This window comes from Beta vulgaris, chromosome 6 (assembly GCF_026745355.1).
Source record: "Beta vulgaris subsp. vulgaris cultivar EL10 chromosome 6, EL10.2, whole genome shotgun sequence".
Taxonomy (NCBI): domain Eukaryota; kingdom Viridiplantae; phylum Streptophyta; class Magnoliopsida; order Caryophyllales; family Amaranthaceae; genus Beta; species Beta vulgaris.
Window position 1 is genome coordinate 27,691,950 of NC_079207.1, and position 15,368 is coordinate 27,707,317.

Below are 15,368 nucleotides of genomic sequence, written 5' to 3' on the forward strand. Positions count from 1 at the left end.
GCTGATTAGCTTATTAGATATGATTTTCACCATTGTTGCTTCAAGCTTTTTATTTATTCTTTTCCATGGCTAGTGAGTAGATTAGTAGCTAGGGGAAGGGGATGACCTTGCTAATCATGTGTTGGCCTTGAAAGTCAAGTTTGGGGGTGTGACTTGGGTGAGATTATGTTGTCAAGCTAATTTGATTGCCTTGTTTATTTGTTTGATCGCCATTTGAACTTGTTGTGGAAATCTAAGGTGAAAGATTGAGAAATGAAACCTTAGATTGACCTTTAGCTAGATTTTAGGTTGGCTTCACCATGAGAATAGTTGATTGACTCCCTAGGATCTTATTTGGATCACTATGAGTTGTGGAAATGCTTGATTAATTGATTTCACCATGAGAATAGGTAAAATCGGTCGATTAAGTCCTCCTAATTGGCTCGCGAGAGTAATTAGGAAGCATATGAGTGACTTAGTCCCCTAATCGACCCTAATGAATCCCCTTGGTTGACAATTTGGTTAATTATCCGTTAGCTCGTGAATCCCCTATCCCTAGTGTCCACTTAATATAGTTTAATTCGAATCATTTAGTTTATTTGTCAGATTCTTAGTTCCTAATTTCTTAGTTGTTCACTAATCTCAAAAACCCCCAAAAATAGGCTTAGCTTGCTAAATCGCATTCAACCCTTGATTAATCCTTGCTTCCTCGTGGATTCGACCCTTTCTTACCCTATATTAGGCTAAGTTAGGTATTTAATTTGGCACGTGCAACGACCGTGTCAAACTTTCCATTTTGCATAAGAACACAACCCAACCCATTCTTGGACGCATCACTATACACATCATATCTCATTCCCGTTAGGCAAGGTTAGGACAGGGGCTGATGTTAACCTCTCCTTAAGCGTTTGAAAGGATTTCTCACTGTCCTCATTCCAGTGAAACCTACAATCCTTCTTCATCAAGTTGGTCATAGGCTTTGCTATTTTGGGGAAGTCTTTCACAAACCTCCTATAGTAACCGGCTAAACCCAATAAACTTCTTATATCTATGACATTATTTGGGGTAGGCCATTCACTCACGGCTTTGATCTTTGCAGGATCTACTGACACACCCTCCTTGGAGACAAAATGACCCAAAAATTTCACTCTTTCCAACCAAAATTCACACTTCGAAAACTTCGCATACAGTTGGTTGTCCCTAAGTGTTAGTAAAATGACTCTCAAATGACCCTCATGTTCCTCCTTGCTCCTAGAATAGATCAGTATAACGTCTATGAACACAACGACAAATTTATCGAGGTAGGGTCGAAAAATCCTATTCATGAGGTCCATGAAAACAGCAGGTGCATTAGTTAACCCAAAAGGAATGACCGTAAACTCATAATGACCATATCTAGTCCTGAAGGAAGTCTTAGGTATATCATGATCAACAATCCTCAATTGATGGTAACTTGGCCTTAAGTCTATTTTGGAGAACATTCCTGCCCCTGAAGTTGGTCAAACAAGTCATTAATCCTAGGTAATGGGTACTTGTTTTTCACAGTGACATTGTTCAACTCACGATAGTCTATACACAACCTCAAACTACCATCCTTCTTTTTCACAAATAAGACGGGTGCTCCCCAGGGTGACATGCTAGGTCTAATATACCCTTTGTCGAGTAGTTCCTCCAACTAGTTCTTCAACTCGTTCATTTCTACTGGACCCATTCGGTATGGGGCTTTCAAAATTGGTCCAGTCCTAGGTACTAGGTCAACAGTGAACTCCACATCTCTCCTTGGAGGCATACCAGGTATTTCTTCAGGAAAAAACATCCTGGAACTCTCGGACTATTGGCACATCTTCAGGCCTCAATGGATCATCCTCAACTCTTCTTACCGAACACATAAATAGGGGTCATCCCTTGTCTACGCAGTTCTTAAGTTCTAAAGCATTGATCACCTTAATCCCGGGTTCTCGAGGTATTCTCCTATATGACACCCTTTCCCGAAGGATCCCTTAGTTCCATTTCTCTGCGCATCATAATCTATCTTAGCCATGTACTTCCCAAGCCAATCCATCCCCAAAATAATGTCTAGGTTCGATAAGTTAAACTCTATCAGATCAGAAGGAAAGAAACCCTCCCCTATTTTCAGTGGCACTTTTAGAAATCTCTTAGAGTAATTAACAGTCTCCCCAGACGGAATAACTATAGGCATAGAAATCGACTCAGACTCGATCAATGATAAAGTTCTAACAGTTGAATGGGCAATAAATGACAATGATGCTCCAGAATCAAATAATACTTTAACAGGAGTGGAGTTGATAGAAAATGTACCCGTGACAACATCTCACGAGCCTCTTCTTCTCTAGTCGTCATCATATACAGCTTCCCCTTGTCCTTATCTTGGGAATTGGTTGCATGGTTCCCATTAGAGGTCCGATTATTGGTGTTGGTTGGAGGCCTAGAGTAGTTAGAAATCCCATTGTAAGCACTTCCCCCATTTCCATTCCCGTTCTTTTGGTCATTGGGGTTAGCTTTATTCTTCGAGTAACACTCATATGCTCTATGCCGCAATTTCCCGCATTCATGGCACTCTACCTTATTACCCTCACAGTCTCTCCCAGGATGGTTGTTAGGGCACTTTCTACACATATACACACGCTCAGGTCGGCGATTGTTGGTGTTGTTATTGCGGTTATTGTTGTTGGGATTAGAGTTGTTGTTATTAGGTCCCTTACCGAAATTATTTTGAGGGTTTTGATGGTTTTGGTTCCCATTATGCTTCTTTTCAAACTTCTGGACATCTGGGTTTGGATTATCTTTCCGTTTTTCACCCTACTTACCCCCTTCCACTCTCTTCCTGATGGCATAAAGATGAGCAGCTTTGCCAAACACGTGATCTAAAGAGGTGAATGTATCTCCCCCCAGTCTTCCTTGCAGGTCAAGGGTAAGTCCTAGCTCGAAACGTGAGGCTTTAGCTTCCTCAGTAGGGGCAATTTTCGGGACAAATCTCATCAGCTCAATGAACTTCCGGTAATACTCCTCCACAGACAGGGTCCCTTGCTCTAACATCATAAATTCCTGGGCTTTCTACTTCTTAAGATATGGAGGGTAATATTTGTCCCTTAAGGCCTTTTTGAAGGTTTCCCACCCAAAACCAGGCTGACTCAGGAGGTTGTCCTTAGCTTGGGTCCACCAGAAATGGGCATCTCCTTGTAGGTAGTAGCTAGCTAAGGGTACAGTTTTCTCATCAGGGCAGGATAGGGTGAAGAAAAGTTTATCGAATTCCCCAACCCAGTTCTCTAATTCCTCAGGTCCCCCTTTCCCGTTCAGTATAGGTGGGTTTCTACGGGCAACCTTCTCAGATATATCCCCATCACGGTTGTGACCTTGGGCTAGGTTGGCAGTGATTTGCACCAAGTCACGTATCGATTGCTTGATATTTAGAGAGGTTTCAGGGGTGCCTCCCGTCCGAACCATTCTGCACTGAAATTAACATAATAGCTATTTTAGTGACGTACACATAATCTTTTACTCATCTAACGATTGCACATTGTACAGATAACCAGTTATTGCAAACAAATTTTAAGTCTGTACCGACTTGCACTACACACATCTTAAATAAGATGCCACAATCAATAATAAGAATAATATAATGTACTATTATTGAAAAGGGAAATGTAATGTTTGTAAAGAAACACCATATATATATAAATAAATAAGTAATGCTACTCACTATTCGGCATGCAAGCCTTATTAACACCGAAATAAACAAATAAATAAATATGACAAAAATAAAACAAAAGTTTTAATCCTAAATATGTGACCAGAGGAACTATGGACTATGGCGGCGAGCTTCATCCTCTGATTCCGGATCCTCTATCACTTCTTCCATGTCAGATTTATCCTCATTAGGCTCGTCGTCCTTAATGGGTGTATTTTCTAATAGGGGTTCTTCGTCTTCCATGGGTTCCTCTTCCTCAATGGGATCCTCTTCCTCAACAGGCTCCTCCTCCTCAATGGGTATATCTTCTAATGGGGGTGCTTCCTCTTCCTCATTTCCCCCATCTGATACCGGTGCAGCCTGATCCCCGTCAACTACTACGATAAAGGTCCTATTGTTCCTCTCATCATCAGAGACGTAGGTGATGGTTCTAAGATTTTGGTAGCTCTCAGGTACTAGCTCGTCCTTCAACGCTTGGTTTCTTGGCCTCTTTACAACTCTAGGTGGCGTTTGTGGTTCAGGTTTGACCCTTGGGTTCTCAGAACTCTCATCTACGGCCCTAACTCCTGAACTTTCCCCCATATGATAGGTTCTTCGGGCTGATGGTGATGAAGTAGAAGGGTTTACACCTCTTGTTTCCCGTATCTTCCACTCATTCTCGCAATATTTGAGGTCAGCTAGGAAATGTTTTTCAGTAGGAAGGTATTGGTGCTAATAGGTATGATTCGCTCGGTTAAAACACCCCTCTTCGGTCCACATATCTCCATACCTACGATAAACGAAGCGATAAGGCTCTATGTCTGGGACAAACCGAAGCAACTCAGACTTTAACCACTGCTCCCCTTGCATGATTCTATAATCCATGGCAACCCTCATCTTATAAGCCCAAACATCCCAATCCTCCCCTACCGGTTGTTTCATCAGGTAATCCTTAACACCCCCAAAATCCATACACGTCTACTACTACGTCGCATCGACTTTGGGAGTGTTACCGCCGCGATGAAACACAAGGCATAAATAGAAAAACGTTAACTCAAATCATTGTCTCGAAAACTAAAATACAGCGGAATTAAAAATGTAACTACAACTCGGGAATCATCGACGATCCCTTTTATTCAAACCACAAACCACTTATGTAAGTCCTAGAAAATCCAATAGTACTTAATTCAAAATGCTTTAAATTCAAATACTAAAGATTATCCCTCGTATGCTCGATATCATGCAGCAGCACCAGCACAACTAGTCTGCTCCCCATTGTAGCATCAATGGTTCATCACAGGTCAACAAAGACATAACAACACACAATCAGCTATGCTGAGTACGTAATGAACCATTGAATGCATATGAACATAAACAATGCAACATTGAACAATCCTAAGCATGATACTACAATATGTTACATCCTTTAATCTTTATTTATTTGGCATCGAACGGGCATCGTCATCTTACTAGAATCATACGGGCTACCGAATCCTTAATAGACAACTTGGTCTATTAGATGAAATGCAAATACGGTTTCGTTTCGTCTCACACCCATCACCTTAGTATGCATACCTCCAAGATCATACGGAACCTTCCGCCTACTTGAGTTATCAAAATTATAAGGACACTACTGTCGTCACAATAGGCTTGTGTAGGAGTGTAGGACAAGTCCCACACTCCCCCCATTGTTCATCAAGGGAGTCCAACTACAAGTTATTGCCATAATTCACTTTTTAATATTGTCCATTCATTTTATAACCACATAGAGTCATTTACATGTTCGCTTAGTCACATTACTCAAATCGTATCTCTTGTAACACTATGGATCAAATTAATATGAATACAATGCTCATGTTCATAATACGATAGAATTACGCATTCTCAATGCAACATATCGACTTCAATTTACAAACATATTACCAAACAATCTCAACAATCAAACGTTCTCTATCATGCTTCTAGGTTCCAATAGAATGAATTGCAACCTAATCATGATACTAATACTTGGGATTAAACTGGTACGCGTACGTACCTTGTAACGGAGAATTTTCGCTGTATTAACCAAACCTGCCGCTTATGAAATTGGGACCTAAACGATTAAGTAAATACTTTAGTGCTACGTCCTTGATAACATTATCAACTATAATGATCTAGCAATTCGAAATAAACGATAGCTAAACTCATTGTTCATGAACTTCCGTTTCTTTTCTATTCTAATGAGTTTAGCGGCTTTTAGGAGTCAAAGTTGGTGAGCAAACTGACCTTAGTTAGTGTAATTAGTCCACTACCTTTACCAAACCAATCAAGTCATGTGTCCAACCAAGTCTTATGTCCAAAAGTCTTATGTCCAATCCAGTCTTATGTCCAACCAAGTCTTATGTCCAAAAGTCAGTCCAAAGTCGGGTTCACATAATAAGATTGTGCCTCCAACCAATAACAGTAATATAATTTGTTCTACTTCCCATCTTACTTAATTACAATCCTAAACCAGATTCACAACTAAAATCAAAATAATGAATTAGAATAATTATGCAGCCTAATTAGTTACTAATTAACTTGAATTACAAATTAATTAATAACAACTTACCATAATTATAAAAACAGAAAATAATATTAAACTAATATAATATATTCTATACATATTAGGTTTTAATAACGCTAAATCGCGCCGACAACGGAACTTCGGCGAGCAACCTCCGGCAACGGCGTACCACCCTCGAAGTCGACTTCGCTCACCCTTCGAATCGTTGCGCAAATTACAGCGACGCACCACCAACTCGCGCTCCTCGCTTGCCCCTTCGCACACACACTACGGCGCGCACAGCCTCGAACACACCGCACAACAGCAGCAGCAAGCCTCGTGCAACCCTTGCGCACCCACTTCGCACACCCTCATTCGCTTCGCACACACTGCGGCGCCCACCACGCACCGCAGCAGCGTAGCGCAGCCGATTTGCACAGCCCTCACCTTCTCGCACCACACTCAATGCTCGCACCAACTTCGCACAACACTTCGTACCCTTCGCACAACACTCGACTCGTACCCTCGTCCCTCGCTCGTCTCACACACGAGCCTCGCACGACCCTCATCCTCTCGCACAGCAGCACACACACAACACCCTCATCCCTCACCGTCGACGGTCGAAGGCTCCGAGAGGAAAGAACAGAAGGAAAGGAGAACAGCGAGAGAGAGGAGAGAGAAATTGAGAGAGAAGGAGAGAAGAAAGAAAACGGCTGAGAGAAATAGATTAGGGTTTTGAAATTTTTTTTCTCTCCTATTTATAGTCTAGCATAACTAGGTTTAAATAAACTCGGTTTAGTCTTTTAAAATCCGAAATTAACTAAACCGACCCATTTTATTATTATTCTATGTAAATAATACTAAAATATCTTTTAATTAACTCCAAATATACGGAGTATTACAAGACCACTGCGAAGTACTAGCGCTAATTTCAGGTGAACAAGGATCGATACTCAGTGAGAAAGAAATATCAAAAGCATAGTAAAAAAATCCCTAGAATTGCAACTAGATAAACACGTCAACGATCCAAATGTTCTGACAAGATTCCACAAACTTTAATTCTCTAACGAAAGCCTCAAAGACCCAAAAGCTAGGAAAGAATTCAACGAGTTGCTCAAGGTTAGGAGAGAGAAACAGGCGCGCAACAAGATCTATGATGCGAAACGACGTATGATGATGTCAGATTTGGAGGAGAGATAACGAGCAGTAGCGTATGTTCATCCGGAGAAGAAGGACAAAGATGAATATAAGAGGATTATGAAGAAATTGAGTGAGGAAATTGCTCGAATTCGAGTTATGATGGCAAAAAAGTCAGAGGTTGAGAAACAAGTGAGGAGAGAGAATATAATATAGGTAGTGGTGGAGGTGGCGGCGTGGAATTGGATAGGTCATAGGAGTAAGGTGTTATGGTGGTACGGTGGCCTGGTGGGTAAGGAGAGAGAAATACATAATAATGTTTTTAAAAAGAAAAATGAAAATTTTATAAATAAAAAAAAAAATTATCTGAAAGTTCGATACCTTGAACGGTTTTGGTGACATAAGTTAGGTTGAGTACCTCATTTGAAACTTTTACAACTAGGGTACCTTATTTGCAACGTTTACAACTAGGGTACCTTATTTACAACTTTAGTGGAAGTTGAGTACCCAACTTTGTACATAACTCACTCTTTGGCTTATACAAAAATAGATTTTTACTTCAGCTAATAGTGTTCATATATTATACTTCCTCCGTTATTTTATTATTACAATATTTTCCTTATTTGAAAGTTTCATACTATTTGCAACATTACTAAATTTGACTATATATGTTTTCTCTCAGCACAAATTATTGGAATAATAGGCGATCTAATTTTAACATAAAATTAGACAAATCCAACACTACATTTTCTAACAAGTCCATTCATCTCACTCTAACCCAACACTATCCCTAGACATCTCACACTAACTTAGTCGTCCTTTCTCTTCTCCTCACTAGTAGAATAAATGCTTATTGATGCGGTCTTTAAGTGGCCTATTGCGGCAGTTTTGGGCGCGCAACAATTAAGGGGGCAGCAATAGGTAATTATTATATTGCTGCGGTTTTAAACCGCAGCAATATTTGAACATATTGCTGCGGTTTCTGGGTAAAACCGCAGCAATATATTTATTTTTTATTAAAAACGTACAAAATATTGATGCGGTTTTTGCTAAAAGCCGCAGCAATAGCTCGACCTATTGCTGCGGCTGTTGCCCAAAACTGCAGCAATAGGTCCTGATATAGGTAAAAAAAAAAAAAAATTTTTTTTGCATTTCTCAATTAAATTTGTAAAATTAAAAAAAGAGTTGAATATAAAATAACATATCAAACTCATTAATACAAAAGATTAATTTAATCCAGGAAAATGAGTGGCTGAGTGGCAGGTTCCTGAAGCAACAAAAGAAGATCTTAAAAAAAACTTGCAGATGCACAATTTCAAGAATGTTAACAATTACTGAGTATCCAATGGATGATTCAAAATAATCATAAACTATTGACCAGAAATCACACTACTTTTTATCAAATTCAATGAAATATAATTACAAAAAAAAAATCCTAAAACAAAATCTACAAACATATTAAAAAACGAAAAAAAAAGACAAAAGAAGAAACGAAAAAAAGGAAATGAAAAACAAAAAAAATACAGATCTGTTATCGTTCTCGTGAAAACCTATTGCGAGGATGGAGCGTCAGTCGAAACCCATGGCTCAAAAACTATCGGTCTGAGTGTTAGTCGAACGGTCGAACGGTGAGAGGAGTGAGAAAACCTGCCGGACTGAGAAAACCTACCAAATTTGTCGAATCCGGAATCAAGGAAGCCGGCGAGGTCGAAATTCGGTGCGAAGTTGGATGTTAGGGCGCCGGCGAGGTAGAAAATATGGAATCGAGGACACCGAATCCGGAACCCTCACAAACTGGAAACGACGACTGAAATTCCACCTCTAAATTCGTCGATTTCATCGGAATACAGAGAGTGGGAGGAAAGAGAAGCAGCGTCGTGAAGGACGGTTGAGAGTGGGAGAGTGCGAAGAGAGAGAAACGACATCGGTAGAGGTTGGGGAGGAGTGAGAAAGGGTCGACGTCGGTGGAGGTTGGGGAGGAGAGAGAAAGTTGAGGGAGAGGAAGGGAGATGAGAGAGAATAGAAGTGGAGAGGAAGGGAGATGAGAGGTTGGGAGTTGGGGCTCAGCGAAAGTGAAGAGGGAGGAAGGAGAGATATAGAACGGCACCTTAATTATTAATGAAACCCTAATGATTCTATTGTTGCGGTTTCGAGAAGGAACCGCAGCAATAGCTTAAAATAATTTTTTTTATATAATTTTAATATATTGCTGTGGTTTTTTCCAGAAACCGCAGCAATATGTTCGGTCTAATAGTCAAAAGATTTTCAAAAAATTTCCCTTAAAACCATATTGCTGCGGTTTTCGGCCGAAACCGCAGCAATATGGTTATTTTATATTTTTCCTTTTCTTTTTATGTGATATATTGTTGCGTATGAGTAAAACCGCAGCAATAAGTCATTATTCTACTAGTGCCTTCCTTTGTTTCCCTTTGAATCTCGAACTATAACGAACAATTTTATAAACTAACCCGACAATCTTACGAGTTGATTAAACTAGTCACTAAATGGATTAAAAATGTGAGAAACAATAAGTGGATTATCTCAGTAAATAGATTAATTGTTCACAAATAAATTCAACTAGTCATTGTATTCAGTATGGTGGTCTATTCTCTTCTTATTATTGGGCTTATGTCGTTGTCTAATTTTAATTTAAAAAGTAGGCAGTATCTTACAAGACCAACTGTTTTCTTTATCTCTCTCCTTATTACATGGCTCTATTTTTCATCTCTATCTCTCTCATCTTTTTAAAAATGTGCAACCCCTATATGTTGCAATTATTAAAAAAAAAGAGTAAGTGTATATATATATATATATATATATATATATATATATATATATATATATATATATATATATATATATTTAACTAGTCAGTAAGGAGACTTGCCTTATTAGACTAGAACTGCAGAAAGTTCAATCCGACCCATATAGGTAAGGCCTTTTGGGAGTAAGAAAGAAGTGTAGAGGGTATTTGTACACCCAAAAGTGCTTCTATCGGAATTTGATATCACAAATGTTGTGATTGTGAGATATAGCTCTTTTTTTAACACTTCTCTTTATTCAAAAAATTAAATTTTTAATAAAAAATAGTAATTTGCATCGGATGAAGGGGCAAATCCAACGCAAATAAGTCTTATTCGCATTACATATTATCCATCATTCGACTAACCCATGGTTGCTACTTGGTGTGGTGCTGGGCAAAGCATTTGCGTCGCACTTCGCTCTTCATCCAACGCATATTAGCTAGAGAATTACGTCATGTCCTAATCCCATGCAGATCATCTACGATAAATTTGTGCCAACGCCGTTAGTGTTGGACCTGGCTCCGACACAAATGATGGCCTGGGATCCTACGTAAATTGTTGTTTCTGTACAGGTGATGGTTAAGGATTTGAATAGAACTAACGTGTTGCCTTGTTTTGAAAAATTCTTTCATGTTAGACGTGTTGCCCATATATTAAATCTGATTGTCCAAGTTGGTTTTAAGTTTATTAATAAAACTGTGTTAAAGTTGTAAGAAGTTGTTACATATGTTTCCTTTTCAAACATTAGGAAAGGGAGATTTGATGAATGTGTTAAGTATTATAATACTAGTTTTTCTAGTTCATTGCTTGGTGATGTTTGTACTCGTTGGAATTCTACCTATCGTATGCTCTGTAGATGTTTGGATGCTATGGGACTATAAATAATTTTGTTTTACTTGAGCATGGTGTGTTCCCATCTATTGTAATAATACTAGTGCAATTAGTATTTCTAAAGATCCGATGCATCATTCTAGAGTTAAGCATATCCATATTAGGCATCATTTTCTAAAGGATAATGTTGAGAAGGGCCTTATTAAAATGGAATTTTGCGAAACTGAACATCAGATTGCTGATATTCTAACTAAGCCCTTAAATAGATAGGTTTGAAAAACTCAAACTTGAACTTGGCTTGATTAAGTTGAAATAATTGCTATAATCTTTCTCCCTATTGGTCTGACTCTTTGGCATTATGTATGTGTGATCGAGTAAATTTGATGTTTTTGTTTGTTTAAGATGCATCACAATCTTTATATGATTTTTTTCATATGTATAAGTAAAAATGTCTGCAAACTACTCACCAAGGTCCAATAATATTCCCCTTATTGTTCATAAGACAATTATATGCCTTAAGAGTTGACAAGGGATTAAATGATTAATTGTGTTCTAAAGTAGCAAAACTTGTTGTTTCCATTCGTTGTTCCCAAACGTTGTTCCCAGCGTATTAAATCTAGGATTTATCTTTCAAATTTTCAAAATTCAAAATCAAAATCCAAAAATATTCTGTTCAGATTTTTTCTCCTAAAAATCTGATCCTAATCCCTTTATTCTCTCCTAATATTTCTCAAATTAGTTGGGAAATATTATCTTTAATTTTTTTATTTAATTTTCTTTTTTTTTCCCTCTCTTCAAACTGTGTCAAATACACGGTTAAGTAATTTTTTTTTTACCTTTTCACCTTCCTTCATTACTCCCTAGTTTTCCCCTTAAACCAAAAATCACACCTTTTCACCTCAAATAAATCGAAAAAAATCTCCTAAGTCATGAACACCAAACAAACCTCTCATTCTCTCTCCAACCATAAACCCGAAAAACCCTCTCCCTCTTCCACTCACACCGAATCTCCAACTCCCATGGATATCTCTCCCGATCCATCAAAAAGGATCTTGAGAAAGAGGAAGCAAACTGAAGAAACTTGGGAAATGGAAGTGGAGGAATCACATGCAAACATTGAGGGAGAATCGACGGTTCCTGTGAGAGGAACAACCAAGGTTGCAAAACGAAAATCCATCGCAACTCGGTATGTTCATGGTTTATGCATTGATATTTCTTGGTGTAGAAAGGTTAATTTTCGTCAATTGCTTGAATTGATTAAATTTCAAGGTTGGGAACACCTTTTCGAAAATTGTTGTGGACAATGTCTAATTCCCAAACTTATGGATGAATTTTGTGAAAACTTTTCAATTGATGAAGAGGGAAACTGTTCTACTCTTGTGAAGGGAACTCAAATTGATTTCAATGCTAAATTTTTGGGAAATTTACTCGGTGTTCCTGTGAGGGGAACCGATGTATATTTCAAGAAACAAAGAGGCTCTTATCCATTTTCTGATATTTCCTTTGATGAATTGATTGTGAAATATGGTGGAAAAAGATGCACTACCTTTCTTGATCACAATCTTCTTTCTCCTTACCACAAAATACTCTTCCACATTCTAAAGAAAGCCCTCTTACCTCGCCTCTCTAAGCGTGCTCAAGTTAGCATGTTAGACTTGATTTATATTCACTGCCTAGCCTCCCATAAACACATAAATTTTCCTTCCTTGATGATTCAACACATGAGTCATTGCATTGAAAAAGGTTTTGTTGTTGGTTATGGAGCTCTTGTTACGAAAATTTTACTTAAGTTTAATGTGAAGATTTATGGGGTTCCAAATATTGGTGTGTCTACGGGAAACTTGCTAAATGTTCGTGCTTTGATTAATTTAAATGTGTGTGTTGTGAATGATGAATTGATCAAAGGAAGAGCTAATGTGGATGATGATGAGGATGATGATGAATGTGATGATGAGGAGGATGAAGAAATCGAACTTAAATTTGAGAAGGAAAAAGAACAAAAGAAAACCGAAAAAATCGAAAAAGAAAAAGAAAAGAAAAATGAAAAATTGGAAAAAGAAAAACAAAAAGATGAAAGAGCAAAAGAAAAAGGGAAGAAGGTGGTTGAAAGGGAAGAATTGGTGAAACCAGTTGAGAGAGTTACTCGAACTAGTCAAAGAGTTCGAAACTTAAAAGTTCTAAACTCTCCTTCACATGATGAGGAAGAAAGTGTTGATGAAGATGAAGTTAGAGTAATCGCTAAAGAAGTTTATGATGCTTGCATTCCTCCTTCTAGGGAACAGTCTCCTGTTCCTATGGATACCATTCCCCCTACTACTTCATCTCCACCAAAAACTGCATCTCCACCTCCTTTTGCACCACAAAACACTCCAATCCCTCCTCCTACCAAATCACCTCTATCTCTTGTTCCCAAAGAAAAGAAACTAGCTGTTGTTCCCATCCCAGAGGAACAACATGTTGTTCCTGATCTTAAGGAACAACCTGCCGCCACTAATCCTCCTAACACATCTCCTTCTTCATCCCAAAACCCTACCATTGGTGCTACTTATACCTTAGCTCATGCTCGAAGGTTGGATTACTTGTTTACATTGGTCATGGATCACTCGAAAGCTATGATGGAATTTGCAAATGAAGCTAAGGGTGTGAATGGGATAGTTCAAGGATTGATGAGCAAGGTTCACAAGGCTTTGGATGGTCAAAAATTGATTATGGAGCAACTTGGTGATATGACCACATCTCTCCAAAAGATGAACACAAAATTGACGCATTTGGAGGATATTGTGCTCAAGCTTGATCAAACCGTTGCCGGAAATCATAAGGAAATGATGACTAAATTGGATGATGTGGTAGAAGAAGTGGTCGAACAACCTTCCTCTCCTAAGCCTTAAACACTTTTCTTAGTGTGGGAACAAAACTTTTTATTTTATGTCTTTTCTTTCTTTCTTTCTTAGCATGCTACAATGGAACTATGTCAATTTGATAATTCTACATTAAATCTTTTTGCATGTGTGCGTCTCTTGAATGACTAATATTCTTGGATCGATTGCGGTTTTGAGAGTTGAATGCTTTATTTTCTTATACTAACCAAATTGTTTCTAACAAAGTTTGGTGATGTGATGTGTTTTGATAGATAAATTTCATCTTTTCGAAATCGTGGACTAGTGTTTTTGAAGATGCCAAAGGGGGGAAGAGAAAGGCAATAAGAGTAAATGTTTATCTAGTCATCGTTTATATGACTTCTTTAAATTACATATTATATTATTATATATATTATATAAGCCTTTTTGTTGTCATCTTCAAAAAGGGGGAAATTGTTGACCCTTGAGTTTTAAAGATGGCTTAACTACAAAAGACACATTGTATTTTATCTATGTTATTGCTAGGTAATTCATTCTCGAGCAAAGATAATACTTAATTGAAGATTAAAACGGAGAATTAATCAAAGATCGAAGTGAAGATGTTCGAGTGATGAAGTATCAAGCATGGAGTGAAGATTAGAATACATTAGGGTGTATTTAATATCTTCATGTTAAGGTTGAGTGAAAGATCAATTTAGTTTGTGGTGAATTCTCAAACGGAACTTGCTTCTGTTCCCATGAAAGGAACAGACACTAGCAAAGTTAGGAACAAGGTTAAGGAACAGACTTATAGACAGCTTTAGGAACACCTAAATAACTTCTAAGTAGTGCGCCTAACATTAGTTGTGCGCCTAACAAGTTAGTTAGAAGTTTTAGGTTAGTTTTGACTAGATCCACTATTTTAGGGAGTTTGTTATTAGTTTGTTAGGAAAATATTTAAATTGATCTTCTGATTTTATTAAGATAAATATCAAACGGTTTTTAATCTTATCTTTTATATTTTAATTAAACTAAAAGATTTTGTTTTCAAAATAAATATAGTTTCCGGTTTTTAAAAGATTTTCTTTTTAAATATAAAAATGATTTTTGTTTTAATCAACTTAATTTTAAGGATATTTTCCTAAAAACTATTTAAAGTAAATATTTTATTTACTCCCCAAGAAATGAGTTGTAACGCCTAAAACTACTGCTACACGTTTGTAGTTAGTGGGCTTACTTAATTATTTCCCAAGTCTTAATTAATTTAAATAGTTTAATTATTCCCCAAGTATTTAAAACCACGTAATACAACTGCTTCTTAGTTTTAAGTTAAGTAGTGGAGGAAGTGGATAAATTACTTCTCAAGGAATATTTAAAATAAACTAATTAATTAATTAGAGTCATGGACATCATGGGATAACGGATTAAGTAGTGGATAAGTTTATGTCTTGTCTAAATTTTCTATAAATAGGCGCCTAAACCTTAGAACATTATGTGTCTGGTTTAGCTAAATGTTCTTAGTTGTCTAAAAGAGTCAGTGTCGTTCCTAAGAGAATTCATACTTACTT